Source organism: Solanum tuberosum, unplaced genomic scaffold (genome assembly GCF_000226075.1).
Source record: "Solanum tuberosum cultivar DM 1-3 516 R44 unplaced genomic scaffold, SolTub_3.0 scf00696, whole genome shotgun sequence".
Taxonomy (NCBI): domain Eukaryota; kingdom Viridiplantae; phylum Streptophyta; class Magnoliopsida; order Solanales; family Solanaceae; genus Solanum; species Solanum tuberosum.
In genome coordinates this window covers 95,856-114,660 of record NW_006239611.1, presented here as the reverse complement: position 1 = coordinate 114,660, position 18,805 = coordinate 95,856, and the positions used below count along the sequence as shown (strand labels likewise).

General features: G+C 34.5%; 1 long non-coding RNA gene across 1 annotated transcript; it reads right to left on the bottom strand.

Annotated features, from left to right (window-relative positions):
* Positions 1–6,105: 6,105 nt before the first annotated feature.
* LOC102581409 (uncharacterized) lies at positions 6,106–10,293 on the bottom strand. The gene is made up of 4 exons (XR_001472394.1): positions 10,259–10,293; positions 9,524–9,739; positions 9,337–9,438; positions 6,106–6,646 (listed from the first exon to the last, which is right to left on the bottom strand). It is a non-coding gene; the product is annotated as an uncharacterized lncRNA (long non-coding RNA).
* Between the last annotated feature and the right edge of the window lie 8,512 nt (positions 10,294–18,805).

The window sequence follows — 18,805 nt, the reverse complement described above, 5'->3', positions numbered from 1 at the left end:
TTTTGATTTCTTTCCTGGTCATTATGTCCCACCTTCTTGTATAGATACCCTATTCATTATTAATAGAATCATTTATTGGCTCGAGTTTAAATCAATACAAAATTTTAACCATCAATATGTTGGCTTAAAATTTCAACTAGTTCTACAAATTTCACGTACTTTCATAAGAGCGATTTGATTTATGGCATGAAATCGAACTGATTGGGGATACTTTCATCTATTTGGTCATTGGTAGTTCACATATTAATTGGTGTAATTTTTTATCTTGTCACATAAGTGACAGTAGTTTTCTACCATTTGATACAACGAGAGTAGATGACATACTAATTGATTGTTTTGAAATCATCGATCATTGTGTTCGCTTCTATCGATCATAGTGATGTCGCACAAAGCTCAATAAACTCAGTGTAACATCCGACAATTTGAAATAACTATAAAGAGGCTTAGAATTGGAAATAATAATTTTTGGAAAGAATTTTTAAAAAATCTGGAATTTGGCCAAGTATGGATAAAGGTGAGTTTTTGGCCATCTTTGAGCAGTCATAACATCTAGCTCAGGATGATTTAGGAGTAGCTCCAGTTATGGTTACGAAGTTCGTAGAATGATCTTTCTAACGCCACCGAGTTTGCTCGATTCCGAGTTCGTATGAGCGAGTTATGCCCTTTGAAAGTTGGGCAGTTGGCAGGGGGTCCGTCCGGAAATTTAAGGGCATTTTGGTCTTTTCACAAATCATTTATTTTGAGGTTATATTGTTGTGTTAGGCTGATTGCGGATCATTTTTGTTCCATTTTAAAAGAGTAAGAGTTAGGGTTCTTGAGTGAACAAGAGAAGAAGGGAGAAAGAAGAGAAGTCGTGGAAATCGTCGGGGGTGATCCCTAATAGGTATGTGAGTTCATAGTGTGGGTTGATCCTTTTGCCCCACACTCCAATCTCTTTTTATTATTGAGAAAAGATTGATTGTGTTGTTAAAGTTGTGGGGTGATGTTGTTGATGTTGTTGATTTTGTTGTTGAAGTCCCTTGTTGATTGGGACATGTTTTTCGGTTGTGTTTTTGAGTTGTAATCTATTGTATGTTGAGGGGTTTACGGTTCTAAGTGTTTGGTGTTGGAACCCTTGAAGTAAGGGTGGTTTAGAGTTGGCAAAACAAGGGAGAAAAGTCGAGTTTTCTGGGCAAGGGGTTGGCGCGTCGCGCCTGCCTGCGCTCCCCAAAAAGGGTTCTGAAGTTTCCCCCTTGGGGTGGCGCACCTCTCTGTACGCCAGCAGGCCACCTCTGAAGTTTTTGGTCTGGCGCTCCGCGCCTCTCAGAGCGCCAAGAGAGCCAGGTTTTCCCATTCATTCCCTACTTTCTTATGCATGTTCCTAGGTATTGTACCTATGTTTCCTAGTTGTTTCCAACACTCCAAGGTACTTCTAAAAGTCAAGAACTCATCCGTAACATGTGATCAAACACCTTGAATTCATAATCCAATTCAAGGAGAGTTAGTTTCCAAGTCAAGTGAACTTAGAAGTCAAGTGAAATCAAGAGTTAAGCTTAGAAGTTAAGCAAGTCTTTAAAGTTGTTCAAGAGTCTTTATTGAATGTTTTAACTTCATTTTTAGGCTTAAGTTGCAAGTCAAGTAAAGAGTAAAGAGTCAAGAGTTTCAAGTTGAGTAAAGAGTTTAAAGTTGAGTTCATTTCTCAAAGTTATTAGAGAAATATGTATTCCTAAAGAAGTTTTAAAGAAATGTTTTTACATTTAAACAAGGTTGGAAACTGAGATTTCCAAAAGAGCCTTCGGGCAAGTTTTTGAGTAATTATCTCATATCAGCAGGAAGAAATATGTTTTAAAAACATAAGAGCCAGTACATTTTTGGGAGTAGTATCGAGCACCGAATTGGGGGAGCGTTCAAAGAACCCACAGCCCCCATAGAACCATGTTAGCCACCATGGGTAGAAAAGGATCATACTTTTTAGATGAATCCTTTTCAGATTAGACTAGTGGATCCATTAGGCAGTTCAGGTCCTATACCTTTGGCCGGGAATAGGATGCTCTGGCAGCGTGAGGTCGATCGCTGTATCATCACTATAGCTCTTATGTAATGGTTGTCGGTTAGAGAAACTCCCACAGCAGTTATTGTATTTTCATACACAAAGATTATTGTATTTTTTCAGTCAGGTTGATTGAGTTGAGCCAGGTAAGCTATTCAATTTCTTCCAGATTGCCTTCCAGCCTATGTTGCTTAGTTTTCCAGCTCGCATACTCGTACATTCCATGTACTGATGCCAGTTGGCCTGCATCTTTTAATGATACAGACACAGGTACCCAGGATCAGCATCCAGTACGTCGTTGATATTAGGGTGCTGCGGGGTCTGTCCCAACATCCATCTCAGTAATTGTAGAGGCTTCATAGACAGTCAGTCAGTTAGTATTGAGTCTCTCATCTATGTATATATGTAAATATTCTATTTTGATACTTGAGTTGCCCTTTGGGGCCAGATGTTTATCAATTAAGTTGTTTATGTCTTTGCATGGCATTGAGTTATTCTGTTGAGTTAGGTTTCCGCTGAATGAAGAAAGCCAGGCCAAGGGTTCTCTTGGAGCCAGCAATGGTCTCCGAGTGCCGGTCCCGCCCAAGGTGTAGGCTCAGGGCTTGACACTCAGGAAGGTCAATTAGTATAGCCTCTTCTCTCTTTGTATAAAAATCTAGAACACTACTATCACTTATGAGACAATAATTGCGCCAATAAACATGTGGACTACTGAAGGACATAGAGTTTAAAGTATTGCGTATCAGTTGGATTTCACGTCATAAAAAGGATCAAGTGGTTGTGGGAATTATCAACGCTATGATGTTTTAACCTGATAATATACAGCTAACAAGATTCGATCATCAAAGTGTTGTGTGATGAACAAGCTACTGAGGTTGAGGATACAACAAATTTGTATGGGGAATATGAATTGAGAGGATGTCACCAACAGAATGAATTGGACACTACTAGATATATAGTATGCATCAAACTATTAAATGTGTTAATTAGATCTACTTCTTTCCTTGGATGATTGTTGTTTAGTTTTCTTAATTTCGAATATATATATATATATATAAGTGGGTGCAGAAACTCTTTGCTTGTTTATTATTTGTGTATGTTAAGATATTTATTAATGCATCATCCACGTATTATATTCAGGACAAATCGTAGCTACAATTATTGTGAAGCCTCCGAACAAAAATAGAGAAAAGGATGCAGGCATTGATGACTATCTTAGAACTGTGTTAAAGCAACACAAATTTTACAATACCTGATCACACAAATTGTGTATTGTTGCTGATCGGAGGATTGTCAAGTTGATATAAGGAGACCAAAAGATCCATCCCCACCGATGTGAGAAAAGAAGACCAGACAAGGGTATTTTATTTAGAATTAAAAATATAGCAACTCCGGTATATCCTATTCTAAAGCAGTGTACTTACAGAGAAAAGATGGGGAGTTGACTCAAATAGAACAGTTCTACAAAGGAAAGATGAGGAGATAACTCTTGATTAAGAAAAATATTAGTTGATATCTCCTTACCTTGCACCAGAAGGTTGTGACTTTTTCAAGAGATGAATAATTTAATGCATATTCTAAAGAAAAGATTAGGTGGATCAAGCACCAAAGTCAGAATCAATCTTGAAGAAAATTTCTTACAAAATATTTTTTTGTCAATGTCATTGGCAGCCTTTTATATAATTGTGCATCTTATACCACGTATTGGTGCGCCAAATAACCAATCCCAAAATCAACATTTCTGAGAGGTATTATCTTTTGGTTCATATCATTTTCCAAAATGGATATTTCCGTAGCGAGTTTTAACTTCAACACCTTTCTGGCTATCCATATTGTGTTTCATGTGTTTATATTCTCATTTTCTCTCCAACATGTTGCATCAGCTGGCAATGAAATTGACAAACTTGCCTTTAATTCAAATCCCAAACAACTGAGGACCCATCAAGAGTTTTTGTCTCTTGGAATAATTATGTTCATTTATGTCAGTGGACTGGAGTAAAATATGGCCTGAGACATGGAAGAGTCATCCGTTTGAAATTTATTTTGATTGATTGTATTGATTTGTTTCCTGATCCTTATTCATAATGGTAAATATTGTCATTTGCTTTGATTAATTGTATTGATTTTCTTTCTTGATCCTTATTGATAACTGTAAAGATGGTTGTCGCACCCCGAGGCTACCCCTTGGACGTAAACACGGGACCTAGGATCATGAGTGACCCCAAGCTAACCCTGTTGGCATATCATAAGAATATTAAGATAACTAAAACAATAAAATTCTGTGCGGAAGCTTAAAACATATCATAAATAGAAATGGCGGGGAATTCCGTCTGAATATTTGAAAATGAGTTTAATGACAATTGAAAGGTCAATCTCAAAACTAAAACTGAATCTAGTACTATATCTGAATAAAAGGCTCTACCGATTAGAGATGTTGGGACATGCCCAAGCTTGCTCTAGCAAAACTGAAACTAAAACTAAAACAAATTGACTGAATATAAAACATGTCAATCATCCTCGAAGAATGAGGACTCACCAGTGATGCTGCTGAACTCGAGATCTGTAACCGATCTATGTGTAATCTAATTAAAACGATGTAGTTTAGGGGTCAAACGCATAAGGAAAAGACCAAACAACCCCTCACTTAAAAGCTGTCGGGGCCAACTAACGAACTGACTGACGGACAGTCGACTGACCAATGGTCTGTCCTATCAACCATCGTTGGCTTTCATAGAAGGGGTTCTGAGGGTCATGATCCACGGACCAGGATAACGACTTGTGGTCTGACCTACGGTCTATGGGTCCGGTTGTGGGTCATTCCTTAGATTTTTCTGTTTGAGTTTTCTGGGGAGGGCTGCAGGTGGTCATCCATGGACCCCAGCTACGGTCCGTGGGTGGTGCCCATCGGTGGCATCTGTAACTTCTGATTTCTGCAAACTGGTCTTTCTAGCATACATGGTGTAACATTTTATCCCTGTTGGGAACAGTCGTCCTCGAATGAAGACTAAAATAGCTTAAAATTGAGGGAAAGGGCTGTAAACCTTGCCACTAAGTACTGGAATCTGAAATTTGACTGAACTAAGTTCCAAGAACATGTAAATACGCTGAAAATGTAATTATAACTGAAGGAAAATGATACTAAGACTAAATCTAATTATGAATGAGATGAGGATACTTGGCCTTCATGCCTTCTTCTGCTTCCCAAGTAGCTCCCTACACTACAAAAAACCCTTGAATTGCTAACAATATTATATGTTGGTAAATTGATTAAATTGGTTGGTAAATGACTTTTCTAATCGAATACCAACTAATAATAATCCGTTGCTAAAAGTCTCGTCGGTAAATTTTACCAACCCATTTCAGTTAGTTGGTAAAATTACTGACTAAAAATCAATTGGAAAACACATAAAAAAAACTGTTGGTAACTATTGAAACATGGCCTTAGAATATTCGTTGGTAAATTCATCAACCAATTTTTTGTTGGCATATTGTTGGTAAGTTTACTAACGAAGAGAAAAAACATTTAGTAAATTTGGTTCTTCATTATTCAATTTGGTTAGTGATATGTTGGATAATATAGTAAAAAATATAAAATGTTGTTAGTATTTCGTTAGCACTTTTCTAACAAATAACAACTTGGTTGGTAAGTTCGATAGTAAATTCGCCAAAATACATTGGTAATTAGTTAGCAATTTCAATTAAGAAAACAAATGTGTTGGTATTTCGTTGGTAAATTACCAATGGATTTAAATCCGTTAGTAAGTATGACTATCTACTTTTGTAACTTATGTTATTAATTGGTTAGTATTTTGGAAACACAAAAATGCTCATTAGTAATTCGGTTGGAAGTTTACTAACTGATTGTTATTTTGTTGGTAATATATATCATTTATGTTCGATATTCGGTCAATGATTGATTGGTAATATATATTTCAATATTACTGACTGATGATAATTCGATAGTAAAATTTCACCTAATATATTTACATCAATAAATATCTTTTACGAATCTTAAAGAGCCCAGAAACATAATAAAAAAGGTAATTCTTTGAAAAGTTATAACTTGAAATTAGGAATGCAAATCCTAACAAAAAGAGTTCAAAATAAATCTAAATATGGAAACAAACAAAGAAAATTCTGCCTAAGATAGTTTGGAAATTTTAAATGACCCATATTGTTATGTGATGATGAGTCATGTCTAAGCTAATTTGGTGTATCAAGGGGTGGTGTACCACATGGTGGTTTAGGTAGGCCAGCTATGAGGATAGGCAAACGTTCTTGGAGAATCTTATCAACTTGCTCTTGCATTTCTAGCTGCATTTCGTGTTTCATTTCTTCACACAATTCTTCTCTCATCTCATCCTTCATCTCCTCCTTCATTTCTTGAACGTACTCCTTCACTCGAGTATCAAAATCACAATCTTGAGATTGAGTAGTTGAAGCAGATGACGAACCAACGTTCTCATAGAAAGCCGCTTGAGAACCAAGACCATATATACATGCCTTCTTAACCCCACCCACTTCATCCATGTAAGCCTTCGAAAAATCAATTGTCGGAGACTCGCCAGATTCATCTACAAGCTGAGATGCAGACGTGATCTTAGACATTACAGCATCCTGGAAAAACAAAACATATGATATTACGTTAAGAAAAAATTACTAGCAATTATAAAGATACAACACAATTGATATTAGTTGACAGTCTTTGTCCCCGACAGTACCTCCTCCACCACACTTCCCATTTCTATACCTGCAATTAGTATTTATTTTGACACAAGTACATGTAGGTCGATTTCATTATATAAAAATAGCCTTCTTGGACCTATTGTTTCTGTCCAAATTAGAAATTATCTCCTCCCAATTGTATCTCAAGTTGATCATTTGAAACTTGCATTTTTCTACTTCATTTAGATTAAAAAGAAATATTGGACAAAAAGAGGTTGAACAGAGACAAAGAACTGGAAATCTGCCCTAATTTCTTATGCTATTTGGGATATACCCGGGGACAACTATATGAATAGGTTTATAACTCAAAATTGGTCATAGGTGACTAAGCTGCCGATATAACTTCATGATGAAGACTACTATATAGTGAGGTTCCAAAACATGATGGTTATGCAGGAAATTATGTGTACATGACCATATTCTATAAATAACATGCCAATAATCCTAAAATATTGGTCCCCAACATTTGATCTCAAGCAAGGAAGATCATCAAAGCATCATTCGGTCAAGCAAGCAAGATCACCAAAGCATCATTCAGACAAGCAAGCAAGATAATCAAAGCACCATTCAGATTTTAGAATAAATGGGTAAACCATTCTCAACTCATGTCTATAAGTAATGCTAGTTGGAGGATCAGATAAGCCAAGGGAAAAATGAAAGCAATGCTGGAGAAATTGAAGCAGCTCAAATCTCCATTTCGTTTACATCTCGATATTGAGCACTTCAAAGGGACTACTGTACAGATCATCAAAGCACCATTCAAATTTTACATTAAATAGGTAAATCATTCTCAATTTATGCCTATAGTTAATGCTCGCTGGAGGGCTAGCGAATGTAAGGGGAAAATGAAAGCAATGTTGGAGAAACTGAAGCAGCTAAAATCTCAATTTCATCGACATCTCAGTTATAAGCACTTCAAAGGGATTACTGAAAAGATCGACAAAACTAGACTACATGTGGCACAACTGCAACACCAACTGAAACATAATTATAACGATATTCTTGCATCAAAAGAAAAGAAGGCTCCAGAACAATTAAAAAAATTGCCACTCATTGAAAAAAGTATTATGAAACAATGATAAAGGGTAAATTGGATTAAACTAGGAGATGCAAATACCAAATATTTCTCTACACTAATGAAGGAGAAGATGCAACAAAAAAATAAAAAATAAAGCTGATTGCTTTAACTGGGCAAAAACTGACAGATACAACATACATTCAAACAGATATTCTACAATTTTACAAATTCCTCATGGGCACTACAACACATTCTCTGCCAACAGTTAGTAAAGAAACAATGAGTAAAGGACCAACACTGGATCGTCAACATTAGTTAGATATATGCAAGAGATATCACAATGATATTTGCGCATGAAGATAGACCAAAAGCTGTATTTACAATATGGTGCAACTTCATGGTCATTTGAATTCAACAGATAGACTAACAAATTGGGGAATAGATGTGGATCAATAATGGTATATGTATGGAAAGGCACAAGATACCAATGAACATCTATTTATAGATTGTGAATATGCAAGGATATTGATGACTAGACTATCGTAGTGGCTAAAAGTTAAGGACAGTGAACCTCAAGGATGTCCAATAGGAAAAACTACTTCAACAAAGATCATGAAAATGGTCTGTACTGAATTCATTCATGTCGTCTGGACCGAGAGAAATTTCACCAAAGCATTTGAGTAGAAACAAAAAGATATAACCAGTTTAGCAAGAGAAATAAATTGTAATTGCAAAGAGCTTCAAGAAAACAGAGTACTATAATCCAGCAGTTAAATGATATGGTGTATTTATCATATATAGGTATCTCGCAAAAAGACTACCTAGAGGAGCAATTTTTTTTATATATCAAGACAAACAAACTGGGATGTAGTTATGTTGTGGTGCTTGAATTCCCTACTTGGTGATTAATACAGGTTATTAGTTATGAAAAAATATATTGGTTAGGAACCTCTTGACATACGTCTTCTCAATACCATACTTTATCCCACATCTTACTCACCAAATTTTCCAAGTAGTTATGATAGGAATAATTTTAAAGATCAAAGCAATCATAGAATTATGGATCTAGAATTTCCATCAGTAAACTAAAATTCATAGTAGGATAAGCTTACCAATGAATAATAAATAGGCCACATACGATTTTACATAGTTTCTAGGCAAGCACACGATTATAGAATGAGGAGCATCAATGTAACAACATCTAGAACATCTAATGATTGCTACATAGGGACCTACTTTTTATGTTCATACTTGAAATGGTAGGAATTGAGTCATTTTTAAAATGAAAATTATCAAATATAGAAGAAAGTGTGCATGATATTTGTCTTTAATATATTTCTATGATTTATAATAACTCTGCATTTTTCTGTAATAACAAAGATCTCTCTATTAATTATAGAGATGCAAGGATATCAATTTCAATTTGACATAATCACGTCACACCTCATTGTTAACCTTCAATATTATAACCATGTACTTAATGTTTGGGATAAATATGATGAATACTAAAGAAAATTCTCTACAAAATTCAGAAAGATAATCAACAATGTTTGATGTTACTTACATATGTGCTCTTAGACTTCAGATCCACAAACTCATTGTTTCCTTTGGTATGTGTCTTCTTCAAAAGTTCATGCGGATGAGGTGGCCGTCCAAGTACAATCGCCTAAAATTGAAATCACATCTATCAAAGTTTACACAAGGAATAACTTTGAAGAAACTATAACTTGATTAAATGAAAAAGATTGTACCAGTTGTCTTGCATGCTCTCGGTGAGTCTGGGAGCCTCCAGTATGGCGTGAGGGACCAGATCCTTCACCACATTTCTCACTTAGTCAATTTTTTTAACATTGTGCAGATTTAGCCTTAAAATCCTCAGTATCATGGTGAGGCTTCCAGCTCTCCCAAATAGATTTTGGGATATTTTTTCGCTTCTCCTCGGAGGATCTTGCTTCAGATAACATACCCTTGTATTGTATTGAATATTTTTTTTAAATGATCCTTTATGGAACCTTCAATTGCAGTATTCCAATGGAATCACTTCTGTTTAAAAATTCAAAGAAAAATATCACATGAATTGATATAAGAAATCCAAATGAATAAAATCCATTAATAAAATGAAGGTAAAATGAAATTTATGGGTAAAATGGGTACATGAATATTATAGAATGAGACACAATCAATGAGTTTTCAAAGGCTCCAAAAAAGACATGAAAAGCTATAGTTACACAAGTTATTCAAGAGGTGTTCTAGAAGAGTAATAACAGTAGGAAATTGGATGCATTATTCGAAACTATGAAGTTGTATCTCTAAATATTTTCTCTTTTTCTAGATGTAGCAGATGAGGCAACATATGTTTTTCTTTTAGCTAGCTGTAGTGGTTTTGTTTCTATTAGCTATGTTTTTCTTTTGTTGTTCTTTAAACAGTACGAATTTATTTTGGTAAGAAAATCAATAGTAATCAAAAGAAAAATAGTATAGTTTACCTTAAACTCCTCCCAATAGAAGTCCTTAATCTTTGGTGTAATTGACTTCCAATCATGTCCTTGAGGATCCAATTTTTCCTTAAAGATTTTTGTGATTTCCCGGGATACATTGTTACTCGGCTCCAAACTTGTATAAATATAGCAAGTAATTATTTTAATACTCAATTTTATTTATATACATAAAGCAATAGATAGAATGTATTATCAGTGTCTTTAGAGACAATATAAGAGCTTGAAAAGGCAGAGGAAGTAAGGAAGAAATGTATGAAACTTATGAAAGTATAATCAAAGAGAAGGACTATATATAAATTATAAAATCCTGCCATTAGCATATCTTGAAATGACTAGTTGGGAGGAGACCATGCTCAGCTTGGGTTCAATACATTTGATTCATTTGGTTTGACATTTTACTATCTATTTTATAGAAAAAACAGTACAAGTATATAGATCTTAACATTTTCTAATCAAAACAACAACCCTACATATATATAAATTGGGAGGTCCTAAAGCAAGGCAAGAGCTTAAAAGTTGATCACCCAAAAAAGCAAAGTAAACAATAATTTTACCAGGCAATCTGAACATGTTGTGCAATAGCAAAATTTTCGGGACCTGCACATGGGGCATTCTATGTCCACATTCTATAAATCAGATTCCTCACCACATTATGTTGCCACATTTAACTATGGCTTCTTATATAAGAGAAATATAGACATCGGTGAACAGGCTATTTTCTTCAAAAATGAATTATTTTATATTAATTTAAAAACACATCAATTCTATAATTCATTCCCATCAATGCAATTTAAGAAAACCAACAAAACTTTGAAAGATTTATAGAAAAATAGTATGGAAAGAAAATCAATATGGCTTATTTTCTTGCCTGAAGCAAAACAATGTAAATGAAACGATGTTGTACACTTACCGTCCCAAGATGATTTCAATTCAAATGCAGGTATCATCAGTTATATTTGCCGAAGTTTTAGATACAATGTCATTTCTAGGTGTTTCTATCCCCACAGATGAAGATGGTACCGATATGTTGACAGCAACTGAATCTGGCATAACTGGTGTCGGCAGTTCAGGCAATGATGGTGCTTGATCAGGTGTGGAATGAGACATTAGAGGAGATGACACTGGATCTGATGATCTTTTTCCAGAATATCTGCTTCGTCCACCCCCCTTGGTGCCATATCTGTTATTTCAAAGTTACATGTGGATGAAATAATAACATAATAATTCAATCATGGCCAGTTTGGTCTAATTTTAACAAGAATAGGTAATAAGTTGATATATCACTTCAAGAACAAGATTCCTCTATAAAGTTAAAAAAAATGTGTTAACCTAGAAAATAGATAGAAACATAAACACTTCAAGGAATAAAGCTATTCCATCACTATTCAAAACATAGATCTAGAATGGTCTACTTCACATTACGAAATGAGAGTGAGGGATAGTTGTTAAAAAAAACAACCTGGAGAACAATTAAAACAAAATAAGTATACTGGTAAAAGAGAAGTATAAATTGGTGAGATTTAAAATTCAGAACTTTGTCAGCAAGAAGTATAAAATCTAATTGAAATAAAATCAGCGTATATACTACGTTTCAGTCACTCTAACTCTTATATTTGAAGAGATTAGAGCTAAGCACTTTGACTCTATTCGCTGCCACTTTCATAGTATGCCTTTTCATTCTCATTTTCATCATCTAATTCTAATTCTGGTACATCATGAAATTCTGTCTCATCATCTAAATCATCATTCTCATCTCTTAAGTTTATGAATTCTCCATTTGGATCATTTCAGACAATAGTTTCATTGTCGTACACCACATCAAATCTTAAACCATTTCTGTCACATTGGAATGGCTCTGCAACATCTACTAGAGGAGACAATAAATATGACGGAGGCATAACCACAATACCCCTAGATTTTTTTTTGCACACAGCCCACCAATCACTCTTATCACGTCGTAAGCTAGGATTAGAAGCATAATACACTTGAGCTACTTGCATTGCCAAAACAAATAGTTCATACTTCTTCAATTTCCTTTTATGGTTGATATCCACAAGTTTATATTGCGGGTGGATCTTCATTCCTACATTTGGTGTGGGGTCAAACCATTCACATTTAAATAAAGTAGTTTTTTTGATTGGTGTACTGCCCTTGTACTCCAATTCAAGAATTTCAGTAAGCACGCCATAGTAGTCATTGTCATCTGCACTGTAATTGGTTCCTTTTATGCAAACACCACTGTTATTAGATACTCTAGAAAAATTGTGACCTTTAGTATGAAACTTAAAGCCGTTGACATTATAACCAGTGTAGGGTTTCGCTGATCGACATGGACCTTCTACAAGCGCCTTGATGAACTGATTATCTATGTGGACTCGAGCCTATGAAATTAAAAAAAATTAAAGTTTCTTATAAATGAACTAAGTACAGATGGAAAGATATTGTACAATTGCTCACATATCTTATGAACCATGATGCAAATTCTTCATCAAGTTTCTTGTCCACTTCCTGCTCCGTAATTCGTGGAAAATTTTGATGAAGGGAGTCAATAAATTTCCTTTGGATCACATATAAAAAAAAGAATATGTAAGTGTTTTGATAATTATAATGTATAATAAATGAAAACAAAAGCTTGAAATCTTACTCCACATATGGCTGCACTTCTCTGTAATTTAGTAAAATATAAACATGAGCTGCTTTAAGTTCTTCTTTGGTTAGATATCTCCTTTTTAGTTCCCCAAATCCTCGACCTGGATAGGTGAATATAGAAAGATTACCATCGTATCCATCTTGTTCGCCTATACCACCATCGTCATTTCGTGGAACTTTTCTATGCCTTGTGTAAACATGAGGCTCGAAGTAGTGTGAACAAAAGGATGAAGCTTCCTCAACTCTATACGCATTGCATATGCATCCTTCAACATGAGCCTTATTTCAAATATTATATTTATACTTTCGAAGATTTCTGAAAATAGTACAAAAGCTTAAGGCATTAGTCATTCAAAATGATGAAAATGAAGTACTTAAATAACCAAGTTTATTTTACTCGTTGGGTCCTCTCTAAGCTTTGTATTGTTGCTTAGTGATTAACAAAATCAGTTTAATTGCCCAAAAAATGAAGTACTTGAATATATAAATGAAATCTTACCTCTCAAATGGATACCTCCATCGATATTGTACCGGACCAGCTAGCATTGCTTCATAAGTGAGATGCACAGGGAGATGCTCCATTGAATCAAAGAAGCTAGGAGGGAATACATACTCTAATTTACAAAGTATTTCAGGTATTTCTTGTTGAAGACTTACCATATCCTCTTCACGTATTACTGTAGAAGTGACATCCATAAAGAAAAGACTCATCTCAGTAAGTGCTTCCCACACCTTTTTTGGTAATAGCTCACGGAATGCAATAGGAACCAATCTTTGCATGAATATATGACAATCGTAACTTTTCATACCTAATAACTTGTGTTTTTTCATATCCACACGCCTTCCCATATTTGAGACATATCCATCAGGAAACTTTAGACTTTTCACCCATTCACACAACAATTTTTTTACTCTTCTTTTAGTGTGTAAATAGCTTTCGGGTATTTTCCATCAACAACATGTAATTTAGGTCGTCGACAGAACTCTTTCAAGTCTTCTCTAGATTTTGGGTTATCTTTTGTTTATCATCTACATCCAGCACTGTGTTGAACACATTCTCGAAGAAGTTCTTCTCAATGTGCATCACATCTAGATTATGCCGAATGAGATTGGTACTCCAATATGGCAAATCCCAGAATATGCTTCTCTTCTTCCAACTAGAAAACTTACTAATCCAACAATTAATAATATCAGACCCAAGTTCTGTTACCTTTTTAAGTCCCAGTTCTTCTATCTCTTTTAAGACATCTTCACCTGATCCTAATGGGGGAGGCTGCATGGTTACTACTCTATTCTTTCTAAATGAGCTCTTATCCTTTCTATAAGGATGATTCAATGGCAGAAACTTAGATGGTTGTCAAACCAGGACTGCTTACCACTTTTTGTCAAAGTAAAAACATCAGAATTCTCCTTACATTATGGACATGCTAGCCTGCCCACAATACTCCACCCAGACAACATTGAATATGCAGGAAAGTCACTGATTGTCCACATCAAAGCAGCTCACATTTTGAAATTTTGCTTCTTAGAGATATCGTATGTGTTGACACCTATATTCCATAAATTCTTCAATTCAGTAATCAAAGGCTGCAAGAAAACATCTAGTTACTGCTTAGGATTCTTTGGCCCAGGAACTATAACTGACAAAAACAAATAGGGATTTTCATACACATCCAAGGAGGCAAGTTGTATGGTGTCACAATTACTGGCCAAGATGAATATTGTTTTCCCGTTTGTCCAAATGGTTGAAACCCATCAGTTGATAGCCCCAATCTAACATTACGGCTTTCCTCTGAAAAAGATGGATGCTTCTTATCAAAGTGCTTCCAAGCAGGTGCTTCGTATGTGTTGACACCTATATTCCATAGATTCTTCAATTCAGCAATCAAAGGCTGCAAGAAAACATCTAGTTGCTGCTTAGGATTCTTTGGCCCAGGAACTATAACTGACAAAAACAAATAGGGATTTTTCATACACATCCAAGGAGGCAAGTTGTATGGTGTCACAATTACTGGCCAAGATGAATATTGTTTCCCGTTGTCCAAATGGTTGAAACCCATCAGTTGATAGCCCCAATCTAACATTACGGCTTTCCTCTGAAAAAGATGGATGCTTCTTATCAAAGTGCTTCCAAGCAGGTGCTTCTGAACAGTGACGCATTACACCTTCCTCAACTTCATGTTCAGCATGCCATCGCATGTGCGAAGAAATTGCTTTGGAAGCATACAGTCGTTGCAGCCGCGGAGTAAGAGGAAAGTAATACATCTGCTTAAATGGTACAAGTTTTTTCTCTGAAAGAGATCTTTGACTTGTAGGCTTGTACCTGGGATGACTACAAAACTTGCAATTTACAAGCTCACTATCCTCTCCCCAGTAAATCATGCAGGCATTGACACAAGTATGAATTTTTTCAACTGACATGTTCATTCCCCTCATTAACTTTTTAGTTTCATAGAAATTTTTTGGCATCACATTATCAGGCGGAAGCATCTCATTCACATATTGACAAATGTCATCAAAACATCTATCAGAGAGGTGGTGTTCAGTCTTGATGTGCAACAAACGAGAAACAACTGATAATTTTGAATGTGTTTCACAACCAGGCCACACTTCTTGATTTGCAGATTTAAGCATATCATAAAAACTTTGTGCATCAAGATTAGGTAATTCTTTTATATCATCTGGAAAAAATGCGGGACCAGCAGCCTCATGAACCATTCTATGATATGATGTAGTAGGTGTAGGATCATCAAATGCACCAACATTCATAGTATGATCCCATGGTATCCTTTCATCTTGATCTATGCTTCTCGCAACTTCATTTTCCCCATGCAAGTACCATACATGATATCCCAGTACAAAACCTTCTTTTAATAAATGCTTGATGTGCAACAAACGAGAAACAACTGATAATTTTGAATGTGTTTCACAACCAGGCCACACTTCTTGATTTGCAGATTTAAGCATATCATAAAAACTTTGTGCATCAAGATTAGGTAATTCTTTTATATCATCTGGAAAAAATGCGGGACCAGCAGCCTCATGAACCATTCTATGATATGATGTAGTAGGTGTAGGATCATCAAATGCACCAACATTCATAGTATGATCCCATGGTATCCTTTCATCTTGATCTATGCTTCTCGCAACTTCATTTTCCCCATGCAAGTACCATACATGATATCCCAGTACAAACCTTCTTTTAATAAATGCCAATGGACAGTATGAACATTTTCAAAGTTTCTATTTTGACATTTCTTTCAGTCACATGGGCACCTTAGTCTCTCACCATCCCTCCCTTCTGGATGACTCATAGCAAACTCAATAAAATGTTGTACACCCCTTACAAATTCAGGATCATATAGACCTTTGGTTAATCTTTTGTACATCCATTGACTATTTGAACTCATTTTACTTATAGACCTTCTATTCTGATAATGTGAGAAGGGTAAATAGTGAAACAAAAGCACGCAGAGAATTGAAAAGAAGAAATTTACAGTATAACACAAAATTGAATATAGAATAATGTTATTTGTTTTAACTTTGAACTAGAACTCTATATTTTTTAGTATAACACAAAATTGAATACAATATTGGCAAGAAAACTCCTGGAATTGTAAGCTTCATTAAAGATACTAATATTTCGATAGAATATGATGATTTAGAAGTTTTATACTCTTACGATATACTGAATCGACAAAAAGATATTTTTACATACAACTTTTGCTCAAAATTGTTTCTAATTGTGGCGTTTAGAATTTTATATCTGGACGCTCAATATAATATCACTTTAAAAGATTAAAAGATATAGTCAGTTTGTTGTTTGAAGGTTAAAAAATGGTTTGCACTTTCAAACAATAAGTACTTTTAGTAAATTCCATAATCACTTTGTTAAGTTTTGAATGATGTGACTTAATCTATAAAAATATAAACTTATCTTTTAGTAGGGGGCTCAAAAATAGTGAACCCAATTCACAACCATGTTAGAGAAATTTCCATATCAAGGGGATTCAAAAACACAAGTTTATTTATTCACTATATGAATGCTATATACTAAATGAGAAAATAGAGCACATCAGAGGTTGTACAATTGACTGATTGAATCAAACAAAAAGGAGAAACGAAGCTTGATAAAGAATACTTACCACTTACCGGAAAGGATTGTAAAACTGAGAATCCAAGAGCGACAGATGAATTGCGAGTGAGTGTAGTCGGAGACAATCTATGAAATTGGATTAAAATGAAAAGGATTTAGAAAAAGTAATGTTGAACGTGGGCAGAAATTAGAGAAAAAAATGAATAGTGGCGCAAGTCTTCGTATTTTAGGGAGGTGGGGAGTTTAGCGGGAAAAGTTTTTGCTTTTTTTGCTCTTCTTTTAGACTTTTCTCTTTTTTCTTTCAAATATAATAAATTCTTCCAATTTTTATTTGAAGTATTTGTACAATTCTTTCAAGATTCTTTTTTATTCACCACAAATAAAGTCAAAAACAAAATCGAATCTTTAAAGTGATAAAATTAAAATACTAGAAATGTAATAATACGTAGGAATTCGAACAAGAACTAAAATCTACAACAAGCTAAGTACCTCTCAGCAAGAACAAGCAACACATGCAATGATTAATTGAACAAAAGAGGGGTGAATGGGTATGAAGACATACCCAGAAACACGATGTGGGTCTTTCTGTAGATCTAAGATGCAGTCCATGAGTTGTGATACTCTTGAAATATTAAAGATCCGATTTGCTCTATGAAATACTCCATATATGAAATCACTACTGGGGAGCTTGAGATGAAAACTTAGGCGATTTGTAGTTGAATCTGTTCCACTCTTGAGAGGAGATCTGTCATTGATATGTAGTGGAACTTAGAAAACAGATGAGTAAGAAGATTACCCAATTCGATATAGCTAAGCATAGGGAATTCTTGATGAATTTTTTTCTTGTTCATTCAGCTTAGTGAAGAACCAAGTGAGCTGATTGTTGTTCTTGTCTATTTCGCCTGCGATTCTGTTGCTCTATTTGGACATCAATTTTTTTTTTCTTTTTTTCTTTCTATAATACTTAATAAAATTCCCTCTATTAAGTTATAATATATGAAGTGGGTTTTTTTAAAAAAAAAATATAAGGGTGAAAACTTAAATAAAAAATATCCCTGCATTTTTGTTGCTCTTTTTTTGACATCCATTTTTGTTTACTCTTTTTCTTTCTATATTATTTATTAAAATTCCCTCTACTAAGTTATAATATATGTTAAGTGGGTTTTTCTTTAAAAAAAATATAAGGGTGAAAACTTAAATAAAAAATATTTCGTACTTTTTTTTATCCTAATTTATTTGATATAGTTAATTTAAATTGGACACGAATGAGTGAGATCCAACGTGGATACAATGTTGATAATGTTGAAAGATTTTTCATATAACGAAATGTGTCATTTATTTCGTATTGACTAAATAGAAAATTGTTTAGAGTGTAGTATGTAAACACGTTACACGACATATCTTTATTTTAACATATATATTTGTGTATCCATGAATTGTAGATATTTTGTGCTGACTAAATGAGTCATTTCTAATAGTTCAATAACATATTGGAGCTTTTCTCTAAATACAAATTAGGTCTAATAAAGATTTATAGCTATTTTTTTTAAAGTTCGTACATGTTATTAAATTAATATTAATAATAATACACATATTTCAATAGACACGTTCATCACAATTGTAGACTTAAATCAAAAGAAAGAGGCCTCTACTACTTCTTAGTACAACCCGAACATACCATCCTATTATACCAGAAATGACCTTCCAGAGCTAACCGCATTGACGAAATTCTAATCCGAGCACCTTTACGATTTTTTTTAACAAATTAAATTTTGGCTAAATTTGAAAGA